The following is a 19,888-nucleotide window of genomic DNA, read 5'->3' as shown; positions in this document are numbered from 1 at the left end:
CAAGATTTCTACAGGACATCTAGTTCAAGATATCCAATAGGCAGTTGGTGATGTGAGACTAGAGGTTGAGAGAGAAGTTGCTGTTGGATAGGTAAATCTGAGAGTCATCTGCAAAAAGATGATAATTGAATCAAGGTAAAAATGATGTGATCACTAAGTTATATAGTTTAGCTAGTGAAGAGAAGAGGTCCCAGGACAGAGCCTTGGGGGGACACCCACAATAAGACTGACCCAGATAAAGATCTGGAAAAAGGAGTCCTAGAAGGAGTGGTCACATAGGTACAAAGAAAACCAGGAAAGAGCACAGCACAAAAACCTAGAGAAAAGAGATTATCTAGGAGAATAGCAGGACTGACAGTGTCAAAAGCTACAGAAGGATGAAGACTGAGAAAAGGCCATTAGATTCTCTGGGTATCTTAGAAATGAGACCTTTATCAAAGAGATCTGCTGTGAAGACTTCCACTCTACCCCTCAACCCAGTTACCTATGTTATTTTTCAATCATGTCTGATTCTTTGTGACCTTATTTGGGGTTTTCTTCTTTTTTCTTTATTAATTAATTTTCAGTTTTCAACATTTATTTCCACAAGATTTTGAGTTCCACATTTTCTCCCCATCTCTCCCTCCCCCCACCCTGATATGGCATACATTCGGTATACCTCTTCCCCTAGTCTACCCTCCATTTTATCACACTCCCCTTATCCCCTTTCCCTTAATATCTTGTGGGGCAATAGAGGTTTCTATACCCCATTGCCTATACATCTTATTTTGTAGTTGCATATAAAAATAATTTTTTAACATTTGTTTTTAAAACTTTGAGTTAAAAATTCTCTTCCTTCTTCCCTCCCCACCCACCCTTATTGAGAAGGCAAGCAATTCAATATAGGTTATACATGTATAGTTATTCAAAACATTCCATAATAGTCATGTGGTAATAGACTATATTTCCCTCCATCCTATGCCACCCCCAATTATTCTCTTTTCTCCTTTTACCCTCTCCCTTTTCACAAGTGTTTGCTTCTGACTACCCCCTCCCCTAATTTCCCCTCCCATCTATAATCTCCCTCCCCTTATCCTACTCCCCTTATCTCCTTTCCCCTTACTTTTCTGTAGAAATTGAGTGTGTATGTTATTCCCTCCTTAAGTCAAATTTGATGAGAGTAAGGTTCACTTATTCCCTTTCACCTCCCCCCTCTTCCCCTCCATGGTGAAACCTTTTTCATGCCTCTTTTTATGTGAGATAGTTTACCCCATTCTATCTCTTCCTTTCTCCTTCTCCCAATATATTCCTCTCTCACCCCTTAATTTTATTTTTTTTACATATCATCCCTTTGTGTTCAACTCACCCTGTGCCATCTATCTATCTATCTATCTATCTATCTATCTATCTATCTATCTATCTATCTAGCTATCTAGCTATCTATCTAGCTATCTAGCTATCTATCTAATCTATATTCCCTTCAACTACCCTAATACTAAGCAAGGTCTCATGAGTTACAACTATCAGCTTTTCATGTAGGAATGTAAACAATTCAACTGTAATAAGTCCCTTATGATTTCTCTTCCTGTTTACCTTTTGATGCTTCTCTTGATTCTTGTATCTGAAAGTCAAATTTTCTATTCAGCTGTGGTCTTTTCAGCAAGAATACTTGAAAGTCCTCTATGTCACTGAAATTTCAATTTTTCCCCCAGAGTGTGATACTCAGTTTTGCTGGGTAGGTGATTCTTGGTTTTAATCCTAGCTCCTCTGCACTTTGGAATATCATATTCTAAGCCCTTCAATCCCTTAATGTAGAAGCTGCTAGATCTTGTGTTATCCTGATTGTATTTCCACAATATTTGAATTGTTTCTTTCTGGCTGCTTGTAATATTTTCTCCTTGTCCTGAAAAGTCTATAATTTGGCTACAGTATTCCTAGTTTTCCTTTTGGGATCTCTTTTAAGAGGCGATTGATGGATTCTTTCCATTTCCATTTTATCTTCTGGTTCTAGAATATCAGAGCAGTTTTCCTTGATAATTTCTTGAAAGATAATGTCTAGGCTCTTTTTTTGATCATGGCTTTCATGTAGTTCAATAATTTTTAAATTATCTCTCCTGGATCCATTTTCCAGGTCAGTTGTTTTTCCAATGGGATACTTCACATTGTCTTCTATTTATTCATTCATTTGGTTCTGTTTTATAATTTCTTAATTTCTCATAAAGCCATTAGCTTCCATTTGCTCCATTCTAATTTTGAAGGAATTATTTTCTTCAATGAGCTTTTGGACCTTCCTTTCCATTTGGCCAATCCTGCTTTTTAAGGCATTCTTCTCCTTATTAGCTTTTTGGAAATATTTTGCCATTTGGATTAGTCTATTTTTTTAAGGCTACAGAGAAGGAAAGCTGGGTTGTGGATTGAGAAAAGGACTTTAGAATAGACAATTAAGAGTTCATTGATATTTTTGGATCTCCTTTAGCAAGCTGTTGACTTGTTTTTCATAATTGTCTTGCATCACTCTCATTTCCCCTACCTTTCCACTCCCCTATCACTCTCACCAATTTATCACTTTCTCACACCCTTTCCTTCCATTTTTTTAAACATCAAAGCATTAAAAAACAATCACCCCCCAAACCCTATATCTTTCTAGAATCCTATGTCTTCTAATGATTTTAGGGTTCTGAGGGGACACTTCTATTACCATATTTGAATGTAAATACTATATCCTTATTTAGTTCTTTTTGATTATTTGCTTATATTTACCTTTTTATGTTTTTCTTGCTTCAACTTCAAAGTTTCTATTCAACTTGAATTTTTTCATCAGGAATGCTTAGCAGTTATCTGCTTCTGTTTCATTAAAACACCATTTCCTCCATGTAGGCCTATACTCAGTTTTTCTGGGCATATTAGTCTTGGTTGTAAGCCTATTATCCTTGACCTTTGAGAATCTAATATTCCAAGCTCTCTGCTCCTTTATGGTGGTAGCTACTAAATCATGTGTGATCCTGACTATGACTTTTTGGTCACTGAATTCCTTTCCTCTGGCTCCTTGCAGTGTTTTACTTTGAAATAGAAGCTCTGTATTTTGGCTATAATATTCAAGGGAGTTTTCATTTGGGGGTTTCTTTCAGGAGGTGACTGGTTGATTCTTTCTGCTTTCACTTTATCCCTTGATTCTAAGGAATCTGGGCAGTTTTCTTTCACAATTTCTTGAAATATGATGTCTGGGTTTGTTTTGGTTTTGGTCATGCCTTTTAGATAGTCCAATGATTTTTTAATTATTTCTCCTTGAGTTTACTCCACTCCCCCTGAAACAATTGCTTTTGCCATGAGATACCTTCTATTTTCCACTTTTTTGAGTTTTGAAAAAATACTCTTTGTTATCTTATGGAGTTACTAATTTCTATTTGGGAAAATGGGTACATGATTTTTGACATAAAAGGTGATGTAAAAAATTAAAGGAATAAGGAAAAAATACCTGTCAGATCTATGGAGAAGGGAAGAATTCATGATCAAACAAGAGACAGAGAGTTTCACAGGAATTAAAATGGATGAATTTGATTAGAAGTTTTTGCACAAAGAAAATTTATTGAACTAAAATTGTAAGAGAAGCAGGTAAATGAGAAAAATTGCAGCAAGATTCTATGATAAAAGTCTTATTTCTGTTGTACATATAGTAAACTGATTCAACTTTATAAGAATAAGCTCTGTGGTAAAATTTTATTGAATTATTTGAACCTAACCCTATGTGGCTTAGAGATTAGATTTGTTGCTTAACCTAGAGTCATGTTCACCCCAGAAACCTTCCAGGGGATCTGGAGATTGCTGCAAAGAGTGTAAGGAGTTACTTCCCTTATACATTTTAAACAACCCATGTTGTTTCAACAACCTATTCTGGAAACTGCTTCTATGCTGGTCAATCAGCTGTTGTTTCTTTGTTCTTTTGTTTGAACTTGATATAATGTAAAACACAGAGAGGCTCTGGGGGAGTAGGCTACCTATTTTGGCTCTCCCCAGGTGACTTGGATGTCTTTCTAAATTTTTTCAGATTTGGGTTTGTTCTTGACCAACAATATGGTGTCAGAAGTGGGATTCCCTGACAGTCAAGCTGAGAAACAAAAGGCTCACCTGAACCATGGATGCCAAGTCTCTGTAATTTTAGGATTGATGCAGGTGGGAGTGACCTATATAGGATTATTTGGCACAGAAAGAACCTCGTTAGTATCCTAATAGTTTGGGTGGAACATAGTCAAGTCACCCCTGGTCCCAGACTAGATATTAGGACTGAGAATTCTGGGTGTCCATAGGACACTAGGAATTGTGTGACTCCTTAGTCTTGAGTTAAGTCAGGGTGGTTTAAAACTAGTCTAAAGCTGCTCTTACCTGTAAATTAATAGCCCTTGTAATTTACATTTTTGTTGTTGTTCAATCATTTTTCAGTGTGTCCAACTATTCATGATCCCATTTGAGGTTTTCATGACAAAGACACTGGAGTGGTTTGCTATTTACTTTCCCAGCTCATTTTATAGATGAGGAAAATGAGGCAAGCAGAGTTAAGTGACTTGTCCAGAGTCACGCAGCTAGTACGTATTTGAGGCCAGATTTGAACTCAGAAGGATAAGTCTTCCTGTCTTCAGGCCTGGTACTCTATCCACTGAGCCTCCTAGCTGCCTCTACAATATAGGCTGCTGCTATGGTTGAGTATAGCATACTAAAATTCTGTCCTTGAAAGACTATTAGAAAGATGTGTTCAATCTTTATATAAGGGATATATAGTTATAATATCATCATGCTTACAATTTCCACAAATTTTTGGAACTCAGCTGAAAGGAGTGTGCTCTACAATTTGAGGTGTTGGCAGTTAATGGTCCTTGGGAAAATTAAAATTTTGAATAATACCATTTGTGATTGCAAATCTAAAGGTGATTTTTCTCCTAAAACTAGATTAAAATGTGGACTCATTTAAAGTAAGATATGTACTCCTATTAGGATAATTGTGATGTTTGACTCCCTGTAGGTAGATCATACCTTAACAGAAAACACAATTGTATGCTTAGAAACTGTATGAATAAGAATTAAAATTGCAATTGCTTCGAAATTAGGTTCAAGGGAGATAATGAATGTGAAGCATTCTACGAACCTTTAATCATTATGTAACATCAGATATTATTATTGATAATAATAGCTGATGTGTATCAATTAATAATAGCTGATTAATAATAATAATGATGATAAATTCTCATTCTGTTTGATGAAGTTCAGATAGAAATAGTCCAAGGACAAGTCATTGTATTAGCATTTTTATTTTATATTTAATGTTCAGCAAACTATTCAATAAGTAGGGAAAATAATTGATATATGTAATTTTTAAAAAGTGTTGGGCTGAAAGCTCATCTTCTGTCAACTCACTAAAAGCATCTTTGGGACAACGCTTGTAGTTGACAAGGAGAATAGAGTTGATGGATACTGTTTCCATATGGTTTTGATTTCTTTCACTAGATTATTATATATTAAGATCTTTGAGTTTCATGTAGTTTGGAGTTTTTAAATGTTTGGTGTGGCAGTATCGATTTAAAACAGTCTTAACATTTTTGTAGGTCAATGCTATGTACAGGCAATTGTGGGAAAGTTTTATCTGTAATGATACTCTAGTTTTAGTGGTTTATTTGTTGAATTCTTAGGATATTTTGAGGTATTTTAATTTGTAGTATGACAGTTTATAAAGATTTATGAAGATTAGTTTATGAAGATCAGCAGGCTTCTTATACATAAAACTGACTACTCAGTCACATCTTTCTAGATATGTAGTAAGTGCAAACTTTTTTCACTTGCAGTCATATGTTGCAGTTTTTTTCTTTTTGTATCATTTTACAGGTCTAGTCTTAAGCAGAAACATTCCATAAATTGTGGTTTTCATGACATTACTCTCTACTGTTTTTCTTCCTACCTATTTGATTAATTTCTCAGTCTTCTTTGTTAGATCTCACCCAGATTACTCCAACTAACTGGGGATGCCCAACAGGTTTCTTTGTTCTTTTTTCTCTGCATTATTTCACTTGGAGATCTCATTGGCTCCTATGGATTCAATTATCTCTATGCTGATTATTCTCAGATCTACTTACCCAGCTCTAGTCTGTCTGCTGGCCTACAGATTCTAATCTCCAACTACCCATTGAACAGGTTAAAATAGATGTCCCAAAGACATCAAACTCAACATGTCCCCAAACTGACCCATTATCTTTTCCCCCTGAACTCTCCCCTCCTGCAAACTTCCCTATTATTCCTAGAGGCACCATCAACTGTCTCTCTCTCTCTCTGTCTCTCTCATCCCCCATATGTAATGTTACCAAGGCCTATTGATTTTTAACTTCATAACAATCCTTATTTATACCCCTTTACTCTCCTTTGATATTGCCACAACCCTGGAACAGGCTCACATCACTTCACGCCTGGACTATTTGAAATGGTCCACTGGTTGATCGCCTTGCCACAAGTCTTTTCCCACTTCAGTCTATCCTTTACTCAATCATCAAAGTATTCTTTTTAAAAAAATAAAATTTTATTTTTCCCAACTGTATAAAAACAATTAAAAAAATTTTTGAGTTCCAAATTCTCTCCCTCCCTCCCTTATGCCCTCCCTGAGACAGCAAGCAATTTCATATAGGTTATACATGTGCAATCATGCAAAACATACTTCCATATTAGTCATGTTGTAAAAGGAAATACAGACCAAGAAAAAATCCACAAAAAAAAATTGAAAAATAGTATATTTTGATCTGTATTCAGACTCCATCAGTTATTTCTCTGGTGGTGGATAGTATTCTTCATCACGAGTCCTTTGGAATTGTCTTGGATAGTTGTATTGCTGAAAATAACTAAGTCATTCACAGTTTAGCATAGTACAATATTGCTATCACTGTGTATAATGTTCTTCTAGTTCTATTCACTTTACCTTGCATCAATTCATGTAAGTCTTTTCAGGTTTTTCTGAAATGTCTGCTCATCATTTCTTGTAGTACTACAGTATTCCATTACAATCATATACTACAACTTGTTCAGCCATTCCCCAACTGATGAATTTTCCTTCAATTTCCAATTCTTTACCACCACAAAAGAGCTGTTATAAACATTTTTGTACAAATAGGTTTTTTTCTCCTTTATAAAAAAAGTCTTTGGGATACAGACCTACTAGTAGTGTTGCTGGGGCAAAGAGTATGCAGTTTTGGAGCCCTTTGGGCATAGTTCCAAATTGCTCACCAGAATGGTTGGATCAGTTCACAACTCCACCAACAGTGTGTTAGAGTCCCAATTTTCCCACATCCCCTGTAACATTTATTATTATCCTTTTCTGTCATATTGGCCAATCTGATAGATGTGAGGTGGTACCTCATGGTTGTCTTATTTTGCATTTTTCTATGATTTAGGGTATTTTTTCATATGACTATAGATAACTTTTATTTCTTCATCTGAAAACTGCTCGTATCCTTTGGCTATTTTTCAGTTGGGGAAAGACTTGTTTTCTTATAAATTTGACTCAGTTCTCTGTCTATTTGAAACATAAGGCCTTTACTGGAGACATTTGCTATAAAAATTGTTGCCCAGCTTTCTGCTTTGCTTCTAATCTTGGCTACATTTGTTTTGTTTGTACAAAAACTTTAAAATTTAATATAATCAAAATGATCCATTTTATATCTGATAATGCTCTCTGTCTCTTGTTTGATCACAAATTCTTCCTTTATCCATAGATTTGACAGGTAAACTCTTCCATGATCCCCTTATTTGCTTATGGTATCATCTAATTTGCTTATGGTTTCACCATTTTGATCTTATCTTCATATACAGTGTGAGATGTTGGTCTATACCTAGTTCTTGCCAAGCTGTTTTCCAGTTTTCCCAGCAGTTTTTCTCACATAGTGAGTTCTTGTCCCAAAAGTTTGAATCTTTGAGTTTATCAAACACTAGATAACCATGGTGATTTGCTACTGTGTAGTTGTTGTGTACCTAAATCTATTCCATTGATCTACCACTCTGTTTCATAGCTAATACCAGATTGGTTTGATGGTTACTGCTTTAAAACACAGTTTGAGATCTGGTATAGTGGGACCCAAAAGGATCTTCTTAAAGCACAAGTCTGACTTTCCCTACTCAATAAACTCCACTGACTCGTTATCACTTTCAGGATCAAATACAAAATCCTCTGTTTAGCTAAGTCCTTCATGACTTGCTCTCATTTCTACCTTTCCAATTTTCTTACACCTTATACCACCCTGGATGGTGCCCCTCTCCCATACCTTTTGATCCAGTGATACTGGCCTCCTTGATATTCTTCAAACAAGACATCCTCATTTCCCAAATCTGGGCATTTACACTGACTTTCCTCCATTCATGAAATACTCTCTCATTTTTACCTCCTGACTTCTTTAGTTTCCTTCAAGTCTCTACCAAAATCCCATCCTCTATAGGAAGCCCTTCCCAGTCTTAATTCTTGTGCCTTCCCTGTTATTTCTGATTTATTCTGTATGCAGCTTGTTTGTACGTAGTTGTTTACATATCGTCTCACCCCTTAGACTGTGAGCTCCTTAAAAGCAGGGACTGCCTTTTTTCTTTGTATTCCCAGCATTTATACAGTGCTTGGTACATATGTGGAGCTTAATAAATGTTTATTGACTGACTGATGGGTAGCAATGGCTCAATCCTATATCATTGCCATGAACCCCTTCTTTTTTTTGTAGACAGATTTTTTTACTTAGTCATTTATTTAGTGCTTCTTTGTTGACATGTTGTTGAGTTTATGTGGATGTTGCCAATGGATGGTTTTTTTATTCTGTTATTAGATCTTAGTCTTTTCATAAGATTCATCTACTAGTCGACTAATATTAATTACATTCGGTGTAACTATGTGTATCTGTTATCATTATAACAGTTATATCAGCCTTTAGTATTGCTCTGTGAAGTGGTCTTTGTTCTGAAAGTGTTTCTGAAATTTTTTCACCTGTTTGTTATGCACTCTGAGAACATCTATCAGCCTTTTTTTTTTTTTTAAAGTGTTAATTTTTCTATAACTCCCTTGGGGTGGTAGGCTGGATACTTGGTTATTATTGTGGAAATTGTTTTCTGTATTATTTCTAAAACTGTTGACGTTGTTGTTGTCATTCCTGTTACCACACTTCTCATCTTTTTTGAGGAGGTTCAGACAAAAACAGTTTGGGAATAAGTTGCTTTTCTGCTATTTTATTATCATGCTCTGTGGAATCTTGAAGAGGTTGATAAAAATGACCACTTTGTGTATTAAAAGAATTGGAATGTAAGTTCTTCTTCTGCAGACCCACTGAAAATGTCTTTGGGACAACTCTAATAACGACAGCACTATAATTTATAAAAGGCAAGGTCATCCACTTCATGTTGGGCCATTGTTATTCGTCTTAACTTTTGTCTTGTCACTGGACTTTGATGACTCTGGAGGAGAGAGTGAGGTTGACAGCTTTGCACAGCTCTGCCTTACTTAAATTCAAGTTGAGATATCACCCTGGTAATGTCATTGGTCCTTTTTGAGAACAAATGATGAACAAGTTACTGGTAGGTCCTACATTTTTACAACCTGCAATATGTTGTACAGTTTCTACAACTTCATTACAAATGTAAGCTGCATCAAGAAATACATATGGGCTCCTGAAGGATAATTTCTCTATAATTTGTTATTAGCAATGACCTGATCTCAAATTGCTATCTTAAATCCCTCAACATCCAAAATAAATCTGCATATTTCAGTAATTTTTGATGCTCCTTGGCTGACTATTATTCATGATTTTATGTCGATGTTGACCATGGAATGCCTTTTTGATTCTGCTCTTAAATCTTAGTCATTGCATAGACTCTACCTAAAGATAAACCACTTTTACTCATATTAAACAAGTTACATTTTCAGTCATTTGCTATTGTTTCGTCAAGTGAGGTCAAAAGTTTTTATGTAAATTCTAACATGTTTGTCATGGGCTCTGAGAACTTAACAAACATCCAAGAAAGGATATTTCTATAAGCAAAGTAGAACACATGAGACTTATATACCCCTTGCTTTTTTAAAAAAAGGCACATTCAGTGCTTTGTTTGGCAGCATATATACTAAAATTGCAATGATACAGAGAAAGCTAGCATGGCACCTGGGTAAGATTATAGGAAAATTCATGAAGCATTCCATATTTTTTACCTAGGAAATCACCATGAGGGTCATTGCACAATTTGGAACCTGGCAAGAGTATCTATAAGAAGAAACCTCTCTGCAAATCTGCCCTAGAAGCATGGTAGGAATGCCTAGCCATCTCAGGTACTGTTAACAACGGACACTGACATTAAAACCCCAAGATGTTGATTCATGGAAATGTTTTTCTCATTGTAAGTGGGTCAAGTCAAACAATTTGTGGAGAGTAGACTAGGATAGAACCCATCTGACTGAGATCTACCAGGGCAAAACGTTTCTCAGGAGCAGATGACTTAGCTAAACTCAAAATGATGAGAACAGGATAATTGTTGTCTAAATTGATATTAGTGTGGATTTCTTGTTCTGTTGGGGCCTATTTTTAGCTGTGTTAATCATCTTTTCTTTGTTATGAAGTTTTATTTCTTTTCCATTGTTTCTTGCAGTGTCTGGACCCTTTTGGAAGAATGCTTAGGTGTCAAATTTAAGACTGGAAGTTTAAATCTAAGTCTTTCTTGTTTCAGTGCCTTATAAAGTTACTGGTTATAATGTTGGGTTCTGTGACTGGGAACACCTTAAGGGTCCCACAAAGATGCTACTCTTGGGTTCCAAATAACCTTGAATTAATATAATAATAACCTTGAATTAATATAATAGTATTGAATTAATTAATTGAATTAATAGAATAATAACAAGCATTTACATAGCACTTTAAAAATGAGAAGGACCAGGTACATCAAATAATATAAAATTTTTTAGATACTTGAAACTCAAAAAAGATTAGGTATTTGTACTTCATGATTTTTTTCTACATCTTTGTTATCAATAAAAAACACTTTCCAAATAACATAAGGAATAAAACATGTGGTTCTATCAAGAAGGACTAGATACATCAAATGAGATATTTGCTTAAACACTTTATACGTTGTTACAAATATGAGGAAATATTCCAGCATTTTTTGGGGGGAGGGAGTTACTTGTTTGCCCATGTTACTGTTTTCCCCTTGGAGAATCAGAAGATTTCATCAAACATTTATAAAACCTGTGAATAATGTATTTATAAAGTAAAATAAAATTGTATCTTTGCATATAGTTTCCACTATTTTACTAATTTTTCTTCTAGTTTTTCAGATTTTCAGAATTTGTACTTTGCTTGTCATATAGCATCCTTACTGATAAATGTCCTGTAGACTCTGATGAATAGACTTTAGAACTAACAAGAAATCTCTTACCCAAATCCAATGGTGAACTTTCAGATAATGGATCTGATGTAAATGTTGCAAATGCAATTCATAAGGCAGATAAAAAGTATTCCTCATGTAATTCCAGTAATCATCAGTGATGATTCCATCAGCAAAGTTCCATCTGCGCCTGAAAATCTAAAAGGTAGTGAGCAATATAATATGGTTCTTGTCTGATTCAAGCTCGTGACAAAAGAGATGAAGAGCCACGATATCGGAAATGTAAATATGGTTCTTCTTGACAACAGACTGCTTCTTCTCAAGCAGTGTAAGGATATTTGCAACAGCTAAATATTATCATACTATTACATATTCTATAATCCATCTCATTAAGAAAAGTCCTGTTTCTTGTTTTCAAATTTTATTTAGTGAATCCTTATTTATTTAGTGAATGCTTATAAACATTCAGAAATGTACAAATGTACAATGAGTAACAGGCAACACTAAGTGATCCATTACATTAGATGAATTAGAAAAGTTTATTGGTCTCATTGTTCCACTTGGTATTATTGGTGGAAGTCTGAAGAGGGATGAAAAGATTTAGAAGAGCCATTGTGGAGACTGCGACAGTGAGTTGGTAAAGGGAAGTATAATAGTAGGATTGCCTAGAATAATAAGGGCTCAATTGAGATTGTGTAACATAAATTTGTAGCGGACCCACTCAGAATGGTTGCATGATTTTTTCCACCTGTAAATTTATTCAATATAAGTCAAACAAGCCAGACAATTTGGCCTGAAGTTTTGGTTGGCAGTGGACACCAAAAATAAATATGTTGAACAATCCTTTTCTTTTTCTTTTTTTTAATTTTATTTTATTTTAATTTTTATTTTATTTATTTATTTATTTAACTTTTAACATTCATTTTAACAAAATTTTGGGTTCCAAATTTTCTCCCCTTTTATCCCCTCCCCCCCCAACACTAAGCATTCTAATTGCCCCTATGACCAATCTGCCCTCTCTTCTATCATCCCTCTCTGCCCTTGTCTCCATCTTCTCTTTTGTCCTGTAGGGCCAGATAACTTTCTATACCCCTTTACCTGTATTTCTTATTTCCTAATGGCAAGAACATTACTCGACAGTTGTTCCTAACACTTTGAGTTCCAACTTCTTTACCTCCCTCCCTCCCCACCCCTTCCCTTTGGAAGGCAAGCAATTCAATATAGGCCAAATCTGTGTAGTTTTGCAAATGACTTCCATAATAGTTGTGTTGTATAAGACTAACTATATTTCCCTCCATCCTATCCTGTCCCCCATTACTTCTATTCTCTTATGATCCTTTCCCTCCCCATGAGTGTCGACCTCAAATTGCTCCCTCCTCCCCATGCCCTCCCTTCCATCATCCCCCCCACCTTGCTTATCCCCTTATCCCCCACTTTCCTGTATTGTAAGATAGATTTTCATACCAAAATGAGTGTGCATTTTATTCCTTCCTTTAGTGGAATGTGATGAGAGTAAACTTCATGTTTTTCTCTCACCTCCCCTCTTTATCCCTCCACTAATAAGTCTTTTGCTTGCCTCTTTTATGAGAGATAATTTGCCCCATTCCATTTCTCCTTTTCTCCTCTCATATATTTCTCTCTCACTGCTTGATTTCATTTTTTTAAGATAAGATCCCCTCCTCTTCAGTTCACTCTGTGCACTCTGTCTCTATGTGTGTGTGCGTGTGCGTGTGCATGTGTGTGTCTGTAATCCCACCCAGTACCCAGATACTGAAAAGTTTCAAGAGTTACAAATATTGTTTTTCCATGTAGGAATATAAACAGTTCAACTTTAGTAAGTCCCTTATGACTTCTCTTTGCTGTTCAGCTTTTCATGCTTCTCTTCATTCTTGTGTTTGAAAGTCAAATTTTCTTTTCAGCTCTGGTCTTTTCATCAAGAATGCTTGAAAGTCCTCTATTTCATTGAAAGACCAATTTTTCCCCTGAAGTATTATACTCAGTTTTGCTGGGTAGGTGATTCTTGGTTTTAGTCCTAGTTCCTTTGACTTCTGGAATATCCTATTCCATGCCCTTCGATCCCTTACTGTAGAAGCTGCTAGATCTTGTGTTATCCTGGAACAATCCTTTTCTTGAGAAAAGATTATATTAGAAGCAATGTTACCATGGAACCTAAAGATGTAGCATTGGAGCTCACAGACTACCATTCAACAAGGGATACAATGTAACCTATGTCAGTTAATTACTTTACATCCCTGAATCTTTCTTTGACACTTGCAAAGCCAAGGTGCAGCACAGTTATGACTACTTATCATTATCGTAGAGAATATCCAGCAGTAATGAATACATGTAAGCTACTGTAAGAAATTCTGGTTTGGAAATTTCCAGGGAAGCCTCTGGTGGTCCTGCTCTTCAGATCAGTGCTCTAAGCGATTCAAATCTGGAACTATAATGAGGACCTTCCATTCAGATGTTCAGTAGACAACCCTAAGGAAAAGCCAGACATGATTTTATTGTAGCAGAAGAATAAGACGGGTCAATGTCCTTAACTAAATAGCAAAGGACTTCTCAGTGAAAGCAGCAAGTAGGAGATGGCCTATGTATATGTACCACATGTTCTCACCAAACACATAGATAATACATATTTTAAAAATCTGTAATTCAAACATTAGTTGTGGAAAATACATCTAACAGGTAAATGAATAGCTTATTGCTGATTCTTCAAGTGGCAAATAAGTTACAGAAACCATGACTGAAGACACTGATCTTCCAGCCAAAAGGAGACATCCTTGAGACACTACTAAGTATAGGAACAGAATGAGAGATGTAGGCTTCATTAGCAAACAAAAAAACAAAACAAAAAAACAACAAAAACCCCAAACCAAACCAAAACAACAAGACCTATTTGTATCTACAGAGCAGCAACAACAAAAAAAATATGCAAAATGTGATTCTAAATATATGAGTATAAGGAAACATTTTAGATAAGAAATATTTTCTGCTATCTGTACAAATGCACTTTAAATAAAAATAATTACAGATATAATAATTTTGAAATAAATTTTTATATCCTACTATCACTATTTTCTTTGCCTTAACTTCATCAATTGACACAACTTGATCCTTTGAATTATTCTTAAATTCTGATCCTTTTAGTGTTATGGTTTGCAAAATGTTTATATAATATACATTTACATATATATGTTACATATATGTATTTACATATATAAAATATATAACAAAGTATATATGTATATATATATATATATATATATATATACACACTTTGTGATTCAGTTGGGTCTGACTCTTCATGACCACATTTGGGGTTTTCTTGGCAAAGATACTGGAATGGTTTGCCATTTCCTTCTCCAGTTCATTTTATAGGTCAGGAAACTGAGGCAAAGAGAGTTAAATGACTTGCCCAGGGTTACATAGATAGTAAGTGCCCAAAGCTAGATTTGAGCTCAGGAAGATGAATCTTCCTCACTCCAGGATTAATACTGTATCCACTGTACCACCTAGTTGCCCCTACACCACACCCACACCCACACATACACACACACATGCACATGCACACACACACGCAAATGTGTGTTATTTCATGGGATCCTCAGGACAACACTGTGAAGTAGGTGCGATTATTATCTCTTTTGTCAAATAATTGCTACTGTTCAAAATCATAGCTCCAAAACTTGAATACGTATTTTTTAAAATTATTACTATGACCCTCCATTCTTGCCAAGAAGTTTTATTTAAACTCTCTCCTTTACGCCCTCTCTTATTTATCACAGTATGATTGATTAATACTCATTCCTTCATCTTTAATAGAATGTTTTTCATTTTGTTCATGATTTCTTATTCACACATTTTTGTTTCATCACCACTATAAGCTTCACTGGACTGAGTTTCCTTATTTTGCTGCACAAACTATTGCCTTATGGTACCGTGAACTTGGAATGGCCCAGTTTTAAGGACACTTCTCAGGAAACATCAAAAGGAGGAATTGTAGAGAAGAAAAAAATATACAACCTACATTCAGCTGTAGACCAAGTAACAAAACCTGATGCAAACTACCTCCCTCAACTTAGATGGAATACACAAACTGTGAGGCATGCAGCACCCATTAACTACTCACAATTACACAAATTTTTACACCCAACACACAACTACAGACCTTCCAGACCAGCTTCCTGATAGACAGACTATATCCCATTGATCCATTCAAATGCCACAGGATGCTGTTGATTGGCTGGGTGCTCTGAACCAACCAGAGAAAGCAACACTGAAGAAGGAAATCTGTCCCCTAGGAAGTAGAAGCTGCAACTGGCAAGTAGTCTTCCTTGGAATGCTAATAAAGTTTATACACATACACAAAGTATGTATGTATATATTATAATTATATGGCATATAGTTATACATCATGTACTATATATTATGTATATATTATAAATAATACAACAAATGAAATAATAAATGTCTATTATATAATTATAATAAATATAATAGCATACACAATGTGTGTGTGTGTGTGTGTGTGTGTGTATGTATGTGTGTGGCAGCTAGTTGGTACAGTGGATAGGGTGATGGCTTGGAGTCAGGAAGACTCAAATTCATGAATTCTAATCTGGCCTCAGATACTTACTAGCTGTGTAACCCTGTTTGTGTCAGTTTCTGCCTCTATAAACGCACTAGAGAAGGCGATGGCAAACTAGTATCTTTACCAAGAAAACTCCAAATGGGATTATGAAGTCAGATACAACTAAAAAAAATGAACATCATATATGTGTATGTATCATACACACATACATATATACATATGTATATTATATACGTACAAAATAAATATGTACAAAATAAAATTTTTATTTTCAAAGCTATCCAGCTTTTCTATGCTTCCTTCTGAAAATCTTTCTGTTCTCCTTTAAAATTATGTTTGAGTGGCCCTTTTTCTTTTCTTTGGCATCACAATGACCACCTCTCTAAGAGTAGTAGTAGTAGTAGTAGTAGTAAGTAGTAGTCATCGTCATCTTAGTTGTAGTCGTAGTAGTAGTAACTAGCATTTATATAATACCTCATAGTAGACGCAGTGCTAAGTATTTTACAAGTATTATCTGGTTTGATTCTCACAAATATCCTGGGAGGTCAGTGCTACATTCTGTCCCTCATTCTATGAAGAAATAGAGGTTAACTGACTTGTCCAGGGTCACACAGCTGTTAAGTATCTGAGATCAGATCTGAATGCAGGAAGATGAGTTTTCCTGACTATAGACCTGGCACCACCTAGTTGCCCATTTCCTCAACTCAAAACAGAAAAACCTCATACAAGGAATTCACAATATTGTTGAGGTTCAGGGGTACTGGGGACCCCAAAATACTGACACATCAGGTCCTGTATATAGGTTCCATCTCACCTCCATGAAGATGCTCAGATTTAATCCAGCTCTGATTCTGTTTAGCTGAGATTCTGTCTTGCTCACTTCAAGTGTCACAAATGGTGAGGCTTAAGAGTCAACCCAATATAGCAAATCTTTAATAAACTTTGTTTTACTTTGATTGAAAGAAGACTTGAATTGAATTCATTTGGCAGTGATGAGGGCTGGAAAGGGGATGTGAAACCCCCACAAAGACCAGGGTACCAGCGGCAGGTCGTCTGGAGAAGAATTCACGGATTCAAGCATTGTTGAAGTCAAGGTAAAGATTTATTACCCTTTTCAGCGGACAAGAGTTCTTAGGGAACCTGAAACCTTAAAGGGGTACAGGGAAAGTTTATACAGGATATTCTCTAGTATCACTTGTGCCAAATATGCTAACTAGGTGTTTTGGGGTGGGTTTAGGGAGTGGTTAAGGAGTGGCCAGTTCTTAAAGGAACATGCACTTTTGATATCTACTGCGTGGGTATTTTACCCAAAATTCATTGGGAAATACTACATAGAAGTGTGGTTTTAAGCCTGAAACATCACTAAGTCAACCAACAGTCAGGGTTGACCAGGAAAAACCAGGCTTCTCTTGTCAATGTCTTGTTAGATAAGATTAATGAAAGGGAGTATAGGTATGTCCAAGTCTAGAATACATATGATTGGTCAGTGAGTAGTAAATGTCATTCTGACCCAGTACACAGCCCATTAAGCTAGTATGCAGCTGGCTAAGCCTAATGAGTTCTATAGGTGCATCTGGCTACTATAGTAGGAAGGGAGATAACAGTTGTAGCTAGGGCAGGCTGTGTCCTTGGGCTGGGGAGAAACTGCCTGAGATAGTATTTTGAGGCTAGCGAGAAATGTGATTTTTAAAGAGAAATGTGATTTTAGGATTGGGGCTCAAGTACATGCCCCCAAGCACCCAATCAGCAGGACCTGGCATGTTGGTATTTTGAGGTCCTGAGCATCCCAAACCTCAACATTATGGTTCCCTGACCTCAACAGTGGCATCTAAGTTGAGCCTTGAAATTGAGCCAAGGGATTCTACAAGGCAGAAATGAGGAGGGAGTGCATTCCCACACAGGAGGGACAAAAACATTGATGTGGAAACTCCAGTGTTGTGGATGAGGAATATGCAATATGCTAAATAAGGTTAAATGCCAAGCAGAAGAATTTGTACTTGTCCTACAGGCAGTTGGAAACCACTGGATTTTCCTGAACAGAAGAGGGTTATGGTCAGATATGGGCTTCAGGAATCTCATTTAGGTGGCAGGTTCATTTACCATGTCTAAGCAGGTGATTGTCAGATCTATATAACTTGCCAAGTCAATATGAATTGGAGAAGGGAAAGACCAGAGGCAGGCTAGTTAAATTTAGACAGCTTCATTACCAAAAGATTTACATAGCTTGAAATCTCATTATCAGAGAAAAGAAACTAATTCCTTTAGGAATACTTCCTTAGAGCTATCAAGAAATGTGTCATTTCTATTGAAGCTGGTGTATGAGCCCTAGAGTATGAAGCATCCCAACCCTCAGGCTAAAAAGGAGAACCATGTAGAGTACAAAAGCTGAGAAAATAAAAGGTTGCTGGGAAGCCTGGAGCCTGAAAAATGGGAAATGGCTAGATTCCTACCTGATTCATGTTTGCACATTGTAGGTTATCTAGGCTGGCTAAAGAACAACAATTATTTCCTAAGTGAATGAAGATTAAATACGTTATATCCTGTGAAGTGATTTGCAAGCTAGGGAGTCTTCCAACTGGCAGCCTTTTGTATGTCATGCCTTTATGAGGTAGGTACAACTGGGAAATGCATGGTGTTTTTTTTTTTTTCATTAAGAAAGGGCTCTTCCATTCTCTACTTCATTGCTCCTCTGTCATTTACCATTCTATTAATGCCCCCTGAAGGTCTCTAACAGATCGTAATCAATTTCATAACACTCAGCTCCCTTTGAGTTTCTGTGGTAAAATTTTTATTACCTACTGATCATTCTCTTGGTGATGAGAGTCTTTATACTTAGCTAGACTAGTTCTCAGAAAGTAGACATAGATTGCTTTGCATAAATTTTTTTTACATCACCAAAATAGCTCCAGTGTCCCTCCCTTTCCTAGAGAGCCAGACTATATAAAGAATATTTTTAAAGAAAAAAAAAGGAAAAGCAAAAACCAACAAAACTGATCAACCCATTTAAAAAATATGAAAACATATATAATGCACCACATCCATGGACCTCTCACCTCTACAAAGGAGTGAGATGGGAATATCTTTTCATCTCTTTCTGAGCCATGCTTTTTTATTTTTCTGTAATTTTACCTTCACTTTTGATTATTTCATGGCTATTCTTTCTACTTATGTTGCTGTAGCAAATGTGTATGGTTTTCATAACTATATGCATTAAAACATACAAATCTTTTCTTGCTTTACTGTATTTATCATATTCATAATTTCTTTTAACACAATAATATTCCATTACAATTAGGTACTGCAATTTCTTTCATTGTTCTCTTACTAATGGGCAACAACAAAAAGTGCATTATAAATGTTTTGAAGTATATAGGGGCATTCTTCTTAACAATGTCTTCCTTGGGGTTTAAGTCTAGTAGTGGAATTTCTGCATCAAAGGGTTTACAAATTTTAGCTACTTTATTTGCATGATTCCAAATTGTTTTCCAGAATTATTGTACTGAAACACAACTCCACCAATAATGCACCAGGGTGCCTGTTATCACAAAATTCCTACAGCATTGACTATTTTGTCTTTTGTAATCTTTGCCAGTTTGCAAAGTTTGAAGTGAAACCTCAGAGTTGTTTTGATTTGCATTAGAGATAGGGGGTGGTTCAGAGTATATAATGCTGGGTCTGGAGTCAAGAAGACCTGAGTTTAAATTTGGCCTTACATACTCCTAGCTATGTGACTTTGGGCAAGTCACTTCACTTATATTTGCCTATAGTTTCCAGAATTGTTAAAAGGAGATGATAACAATAACATATACCTCTCAGGGCTGTTGTAAGAATCAAATGAGATATTTATAAAAAGTGTTCTATATTCCCAGTGCCTGGCATGTAGAAGAAGTTATATAAATGTGTATTCCCTTCTTTATTAGCAATTTGGAGTATTTTTTTCAC

The 19,888-nt window shown here is 35.8% G+C and overlaps 2 long non-coding RNA genes and 1 other non-coding gene across 5 annotated transcripts in view; 2 read left to right on the top strand and 1 right to left on the bottom strand.

Moving 5' to 3' along the window:
- The window catches only part of LOC140527701 (uncharacterized), a 66,247-nt gene extending 47,135 nt beyond the window's left edge, over window positions 1–19,112 (top strand). For 2 of the 3 annotated variants that reach the window (XR_011974901.1, XR_011974900.1), the window contains exon 4: window positions 10,185–11,015. This is a non-coding gene — a long non-coding RNA (uncharacterized lncRNA). Of the gene's footprint in view, window positions 1–10,184; window positions 11,016–16,936; window positions 17,041–18,420 lie in introns of those variants that run through there. The other variant, XR_011974902.1, reaches the window with a different exon arrangement.
- Window positions 10,072–10,177, top strand: LOC140530557 (U6 spliceosomal RNA). The gene has a single exon (XR_011975993.1). It is a non-coding gene; the product is annotated as a U6 spliceosomal RNA (small nuclear RNA).
- Window positions 12,686–19,888, bottom strand: part of LOC140527700 (uncharacterized) — a 37,271-nt gene continuing 30,068 nt past the window's right edge. Inside the window, exon 2 of the long non-coding RNA XR_011974899.1 lies at window positions 12,686–13,833. This is a non-coding gene — a long non-coding RNA (uncharacterized lncRNA). The remainder of the gene's footprint in view (window positions 13,834–19,888) is intronic.

This window comes from Notamacropus eugenii, chromosome 2 (assembly GCF_028372415.1).
Source record: "Notamacropus eugenii isolate mMacEug1 chromosome 2, mMacEug1.pri_v2, whole genome shotgun sequence".
In the NCBI taxonomy this organism is placed as follows: Eukaryota; Metazoa; Chordata; class Mammalia; order Diprotodontia; family Macropodidae; genus Notamacropus; species Notamacropus eugenii.
This window is presented reverse-complemented; position numbering and strand designations above follow the sequence as displayed.